At 32.3% G+C, this 8203-nt stretch overlaps 1 long non-coding RNA gene across 1 annotated transcript in view; it reads left to right on the top strand.

Annotated features, from left to right (window-relative positions):
• Positions 1-307: 307 nt before the first annotated feature.
• Positions 308-8203, top strand: part of LOC106680785 (uncharacterized) — a 10301-nt gene continuing 2405 nt past the window's right edge. The window contains exons 1-2 of the long non-coding RNA XR_010844922.1: positions 308-651; positions 3159-3326. This is a non-coding gene — a long non-coding RNA (uncharacterized lncRNA). The remainder of the gene's footprint in view (positions 652-3158; positions 3327-8203) is intronic.

Raw genomic sequence — 8203 nt, 5'->3', positions numbered from 1 at the left:
TATATTGTAATAAATTCTTCAGGATACTGTCCCTATTTAGATATTTTTTTAATGAAACATGTGATATTTGGACATATGTTATGTTGAAAATAATTCAAAATTCCAGTAACGGGGTAACTTACTTAATCTGAAAAATGTTACGCAAGAAAGTACTAACTTTGGCAAAAAAATGGATACGAACTGCTGCCTGCTATTCACTTGCATCGTTAGTCTGTACGGTTTACTTAACTGACTGGAAGCCTGTAATAAGGTACATCCCATTTTACAGGACCCCTCTTCTCGAGGCAGAAAGAGCAGAGGAGGAGGACTGAGATCTCAGAAGAATTAATGAATCATCTGGAAATTGGATATTGTTTCAGAGTTTCCTGAAATAAGTGATACAATTTAATGTTTTATATCCAATATGTTTGAACATAAGTGGTGGTAGAAAGCTAATATATTTGCAATTTTAGTACTACTTGTTTATTTACAGTTAACACCACTTATTTATAAAGTATATTCAACATTTCCCAACAGGTGATCCACGGTTGAAAATAAAGATTCAGGTGATTCGCAAGAATTCATTTTGAAATTTAATTTTCAAATTCATGATAAAATTAAATGAAAACATTTTTTCAAGCCATATCCTGAAATAAGAATCTTTTTACGGAGGTATAATAAACATTGACTTATCCACGTTTAAGGGCGTGTTTGCACACAAACAAATTGTAACTAAAATTTACTTTTGGAATCAATTTTTTCCTTTATTCGTTTTGTTTCCTTCTTCTTTGTTACGCTTATCTTCTGACTCATAGAGAACTTTTTTTCTGATTGTAATGGCTTCATAGAGTTCTTGAAGTTATATTTTGGATAATACTTAGTAGTGACAATGTTTTTTCTATAATTTTTTTATGTTTAATTGAAGTATCGTTTCCTGTATTTTTTCGGAATTTCCTAACTTTTAAATATCTCTATCGCAAACCAATGGTTAGTCAGTGCTTGTTAATAGGAGAGTTAAGCAAAATTTAGCTATAATTGAAACTAATAGCTAAAATTGTCATGGTTGATATTTATTAATCAATGGTTCATTCATTAATAAGGGTCGTAACCATAGCAATTTTAGCTATTAGATTCAACTAAAGCTAAATATTTCCTAACTCTGGTTAATAGGAATAGCTAAAGACGAATTGCAACAATGGGTTTGATAGATACCATTTATTTCAATCATTTCTACTATTCAATATGACAACTATATTTTACGCGTTGTAGAGTAGCCATATATTACATATTTTGTTGAAAGTAATAAATAATACTGGAGGTTACGAAATGGTCGTGATGACAACGGTGTTCAAGTTTATCATATATCGCACGACAATAGATATCTTTTCCATATGTAAATGAAGCTAAAAGGTGACACGTCAACAAGAGATAATGATTCCATCAGGTCTGAGGGGGTTCCATTATTCATGTTGAGATTGTTGCACCAGCCATTTGTCTTTCATTAGCATCAGCCACTGCTCTACGGCTTCTACTGTCGTTTGCAGTTGCTTTTAATGTTGGAACATCAATTGGATTCTATGCTGCTTCCACGTTGCCTATATGCGTTTATTAATTTTATAATGCTTATGCTAATGTTATAATGCTTATGTTAATGTTAGTATCCCTATGCTAATGTATCCAGTATACGTCCTTTATTTATCAAGTAAACTATCCTAAATCTTACAATCTTCGCTGTAACACTTTCTCGCATAGTCGTAGGAGAAAGGAAATCGAACAAATGGTCTTTGTTTAAATTACTTGAAAGATATTTTAAGAACCATCAATCTACGACATTTGTTGTCTTCCTACCAGAACATATGCCAAGTGCACTCTTAATCAGTTCATAACTTCTATACTCTCGATCATGTGTGAATTATATACTTTAATGGTTTTTTGTATTAGGGAGGGGAAAGTTTCAAGTAATTCAGAACAATAGTCCTAAAAATAGAGGGCGGAAACTAATGGATTACCCTGCAAAAAGTCATCTTACTCAGATTTTGTGATATATATATACTTTTTTTTCGGTTGGTTTGTAGATCTTTGGCCGCCCAAACCAGCCTTCTCTACGCCTGTCTGTCTTGGGCTCCTGCTTTCCATTTTCCGTTTGCAGCTCTTTCACATCTTTGTTGATTCTGTCTATCGAGCTGGTTTTTGGCCTCCCAGGTGGTCTCTTACCAACTATACTTGCATTCATTGTTGAATAGAGGCGTCCTGATGGATTGCTTCGAACCATATGCCCCTTATGCAGCTTGAAGTAACCTTCCTGCCTTCATATCACGAGATATTAACTGATCAGTCTCTGCAAGCAGTTCATTATAAGTTCTCCTACTTTTCGTTCAATCTCTAGATTCAATTAAAAGAGATTTTCTCAAGGAAGTACCTCGCTTTAGAGAGGTTAGATTTAGTGAGAGTTGATTTTAGTAGATAAGAAAATCACCTCTTTATCCTTAATCACCACTTTTAATGCCTCGAGGAAATAATATATTTTGACAAATGGACATGTATCAATAAGATGCAATGAGTAGTGAGACCATCATGACAAATATTTATTGATATAATCATTACACATGTTCCGTTGACATGTGAATTATGCAGTTTATTATTCACCTTACCATAAGAGACTAGATCCGGTTGTGGCAATTAGTGAACGAGGATAGCGGTGGAGCCAGTTATTGCCAAGGCTGCCATGGGGCACTGATCGGTATCCGATAATCGTTATGATGTTGAGCTTTTAAAATGTTCCAATCTCATGATAGTTATTTAATTTATAAATTACGAGCTATTGAGAGATTGTCATATGATTTTAATGATAAGTATCTGTTTAAAGGCCATATCGTTAGTCCCAATGTCAAAGTGGTATATTTGAAAATTGTTGTGAGATTTGTGATTTTTGTGTCATAACTCTTTGTGGCTGAATCATTATTAATAAATGGTAGTAGTAAATGTTAGGGTGAAACTATGAGGTTTTGTCGTAATGAAACTGCAAAACAAAAAAATCGGAGAACATGGAGAAATCAGCTGAGATAAAGTAAATAATTGAGCTATGTACGAGACGTAGTGTAAACTATCTATTAAATATTTGTATAAGTATAAATGGTACTCATACTTATATTTACATTGTTTTTTATTTATAATTGCAGATAAAAGGTAGCAGGTTACTTTATAATTTTGATATACGTCGATTAATTCATTACAATCAATCAAAATATATTACGCTAGATATATTTTATATCGACCTCTAAGGGACCAGGACCGGCCGTTACAACCAATCAAAATACATATCATATAAATGTGAAGAGGAATTTTTTGTAAGTCATATTCAATAAAGTCTTTTTGAGATTGTGAAGAGAGACCGTTAATATACAAAAACATTATAATTTAAAATACCAAGAAATCGAAGATAGTAAAATATGGCTTTTACTGAAGAAATCAAATGGCATTGTGATTCTTGACTCATGTCGATTTATTTAAACTTTTCTGAATTCTAACATATCAGGGTCCCTTACTATGTTTTAGAATATGTAGGAAATGAAAATTTTATCGATTTTAAGATCTCTTATCGATTTATTTTAACTTTTTTCGGAATTATAATATATTAGCATCCCTTAATGTATTTTAGGAGAAGAGAAAATAAAAATACCATCGCTTTTAAGATTGCGTATAGATTTATTTTATCTTTTTTTGATTTCTAACAAATGAGGATCCCCTCATGTGTTTATTAAGACGCAGAAAATGAAAATACTTTCGATTTTAAGATCGCAGGTTCACGTATCGATGGATTCGAACTTTTCTTATTTTTGACATATAAGGGTCCCTTTACATGTTTTACAATATGCAGAAAATGAAGGTTAATTGAAAGAAATCTATGCACAACTTTAAAATCGATAGAATTTCCATTTCCTGAATCTTCTAAAACACATAAAGGTACCATAATATGTTTTAAATTGCATTTTTGTACCTTAAATACTCATAACTACATTTCCAACCACTGTATTTGTAGTTGTGCGCTACAAGTGCAACAACAGTAATTGCTAAAAGGAGTTATGGTCTTTTAATTAGATAGTTCCAAAAGGAGTTTTATTCGCAAATACTTTCCAACTATATGTATCTATAGTTAAAATCATATTTGCCAAACAGAGTACTACTCTTATATTAATGTTAGCCAATTTAATCTAATTCTCATAGATTCGAATTCAATTATTTAACTTATATCAGCTAATTTTTCCATATCCTTTGATTTACTTCAAAGAGCGTATGGTTCCCTTTCTTCAAAATCTTACCTTTTTTGCCTTAATATTTACTCCCACTATTTATTTTTAAATGAAATCAGAGAGACTTGAACCCATTCATGATGCAAGAATCACAATGCCGTTTGATTTCTTCAGTAAAAGCCATATTTTACTGAAGCTATAGGTTTATTCCAAAACGAATTTCGATAATCAACCTGGTAGGCGTATGCAGAATAAGGTTTTTCAGTTCCAAATCCTAAACCTCCAAATCGTATAAGTTTAAAGATATTAAAAACTCGTTTTGGTACAAGTCTTATACCATTTTATTAATTTTTTCTTTCTTGTTGCAAAATAAGGCTCATAACATGCAATTTTTGTAACAAAAAACCTTCTAAGTAACTGTTAGGTTTTGTCCTGGACAAGAGAGTACTACAGTCCTTTGTAGCCATGTGCTGATACAGTTATTATTTATTGAAATGAAGAGAAACAGCAGAATCAAATTTGAAAAGTTAAAATTTAAACTTTTTTACTTCTGTCTTCTTTTGTTAATAAAGACATTGCATTAATTTTGAATTAGTAAAAAATATAATTAAAGTTGGAAAGTTAAAATTAATTATATAATAATAATAACAAAAAAGATTGAATAATTGAAGCTGAGGAAGAACGCTTACACGAGTTTTACCTGTCAATATTTGGTCCACGTCCATTCGTAATTATTAACGCCTTTTTGCAGGTTATTTACAGATATTTTTACACATACTTTATTGAATGGTGATTCTGTATCACGGGATACAATAGGCCCACCACAGGAGGCAGGTGGCCAATGAATCAGCCGGCCTTGAGGAGCGGGGAAAGTGGTAAGGACTCTGGACTAGGTCAGGAGCGAGGTCGAGGGTGTGACTTCGATGTATCGATCTCGACTACTTTCGATGTATCGTCACAAAGTCGAATTCCGATAGCCATCTCTGATGCAATTCTCCATTCGCTACTTAGCGTCCCGATAGTGTGACCTCCTTATAGTGCCACTGGAATTGCGGGCTCTTGCTATACAGTATTAGTCCAGTAAACTTGGGACCATAAAGGATTAGAAAGTTTTGGAGGACTATGGATAATTCGCTCAGACATGTTGTTTGGTGCCAATTATGAATTTTACCTTTGTGACTTCCAATTTTCCATGTAATATTAAAAAATATATTTGGTGCGTGGCACTCATCAATTAACTTTCATCTACTACTATAAATACATCCCCAAAGTTTGTGTAGATTTATGGATTATGTTGAAATTATTGGTATTTTGGTGGTTTCCGAGAAAAAAAATCTAAAGACCAGATATTAAGAAGGCGAAAATTAAAAACGAAAATTTTTTACTTTTCTGTTGCCATCAAAATTGTATGGTTTCTCTAGGGAGGGGGATAAGGAATATCAATTTTCTTTCTACCAACAATACAACAGTTTAACAAAGGATAGAGCAACAATAATGCAATCGGGAAAGATCGGACCGTCTCGGCTTTTCCTTTCGATTCGGATGTTTTTATTTTTCATTTTTTTCCTTAGCTATTCAAAAAATTCTTTGGTATTTTGTGCTTATTTATTGTTTAATTCCATCGTTACTATTACGAACAATAAGAACTGTTTATTTTTTACAAAGAAAATAATTAAAGGATGATTTTTTGAAAATTCGGGATTCAAGCCCAGTTAAATTATTTTAATGAGGATAAGACCTAACTGGCATTACAGAACATTTTTTGTACATTGATACGCCAAGATTAATCAAAATTGTTGCTGTCGTTTTCGAGAAAAAAAAAAGTGAAAAAGTTTCCACAAAGTAGCATTTCCGGTCAGACGATTCTATTAAAACAATTACTGTAAGATCCCAGGCACAAACCCGCATGAAATACGTACGTGTTTGTTTTTTTGAGCTAGGCTATTTCCACAGTCCAATTTGTGAGACTTGGCTTTTGTACTTAGGAGACATGTATTTTCTTCGAAAACTCAAATTCGAAATTTTGCACGACAGCAATACCGTACTTTATATTCCATATTTAAGTGAAGGAAAAAATCAAGGAAAGAAGTAAAACCCATGAATTTTTCAGCATCAACAACTCTATACTAAATTAAGCATCAGTAGTAATTCTTACATTTTTTTCTCTATAACTTTTCCTGCTAGAAGGATGATTTTTTAGCAACCGTTCTTAGTTTAATGGGTTTCAGTGAAATGAGAAACAGAAAGGAATCTCTGTTTTTTAAAATTCTTCAGGCAGAGAAGTTTTTTAAATTGTTTGACTTATGTTTTTTAGGATGCTGATTACAAAATTCAGTTGTATGACCTCCAATAATTTCCAGAGACATAAAAAAATTGTCTTTAACCGTTTTTTGGTTTATGTCTTCAAAAAAATGTCTTTTATTAGAATAAATTCTAATATTCAGTTTACACTACGTTAAAGATTAGTAAATAATCTACAATCTTGGATATAGGGAGATATAATTGTTTTTTGGGGCAGTTTCGTTCATCGTAGAGTCAGTCATGGCACATTCACACAACTCTTAATTTAAATTGAGAACCCTACAAGTTAATTGAGTTTGTAAAATCATTATACGCAAAAAACAAAAAAAATATATATGTCTAGATGGGATGGTCAACTTACCTTATATAGACATAATTTTCTATCCATTTTTTTTGTCCTTAGTATATTTTGTGTTTAAAAACAATCAAACTATCTGTGTGTTTTTTTTTTGTTTAAATATCATAGTTTGTACGAAGTTCCTCATTCTTTTTTGGCCAGAATACCCCAACTTAGCTTTTTTTTTTTTTTTTACTGTACCCTTTCCATTCTTATAGGTAATATCCTATCAATCCTCTTCATTTTATGGTAAAATAGGTGTATGGTGAGAGCACTATGCCGAAGTAAAATTTAACAATACTTGTAATATTTCTTGGAGGTAGCTTCTTTTTCTTTCAGAAACTTTTGATTACGATACCCAAAGTTTCTTTCAAAATATTTCAATATCAGAATTTACGAAGTTATCTTCACCAGTTAAAAAATTAAAAATTGGTTAAGTACAAAATAAAAAGGCTGATACAATCTCACCATACCAAGTGAACTTATATTAGTGATATAACATCATTTAAAAGCCGGGTTCAAATTAATAAGAATATAAAATTGTATTACCCATTTGTCGTTTTTTTATAATCTAACTTTAGAGAAATGAAGAAAAGGAAAAAAAAAAAAAAACCTCATTGGTAATTTTATAAGCCAGCTATATAAAAATCTAAATAAAGATCGATATTGCGTCTTTGTAGTTACTAAAGAACGGAAACCATTACTCTAGCTGATTTAAGGGGCTGAAAAGGATGGATTAAGTAATCCTAATTATCAGTGTTGGAGGTACACCCAAAATGGAAACAATGGTGCTGATTTAGTTCGCAACCTTGCCGTAAGCACTTACAAAGGGCCTTCCATTTTCCCTGAGGCTGTTTGCGGGCTGAACCTTCGGCTAGTACAATGGTTTCGTTACACACCAGGTATGAGATTGGTTTCTGATTGACAAGGTGTTTGGACACCTTTCGCTTCAAAAGAAGTGTTCTCATCTCAGTTAATGTGTTTTGAATGAGCGAGTCTCTAAGCAGTTAAATTAAATATGAAGTTTTCTTCGTTGGAGAGGAACAATCACCATTAATTAACCTAGTCGCATACATTATTTATTTTTTTCCCTCTTCGACTCATGGGGTTGACATAACTCAGCCAAGGTCTAATCCAAATTATGATGTAGGATTCCCTGTGAGTCCAGAATAATTGTTTCCGCCGTGCTTTGAAACTAGTTCCTTTCAGTAACTAGCCCCTACAAAAAACTTACTTCCTCCTTCCCTTACACTTACTTCTTGCAACAGGGATGAAACTATAGGGATAAATATATTCTTAAGTAAAAATATCGCATTGTTAATTTTTTCGGTCTTGA

The sequence above is a fragment of the Halyomorpha halys genome, unplaced genomic scaffold (genome assembly GCF_000696795.3).
Source record: "Halyomorpha halys isolate HHAL.00 unplaced genomic scaffold, Hhal_1.1 Scaffold286.1, whole genome shotgun sequence".
Taxonomy (NCBI): Eukaryota; Metazoa; Arthropoda; class Insecta; order Hemiptera; family Pentatomidae; genus Halyomorpha; species Halyomorpha halys.
The sequence above is the reverse complement of the archived record's forward strand: the minus strand, read 5'-3'. Positions and strand labels throughout refer to the sequence as shown.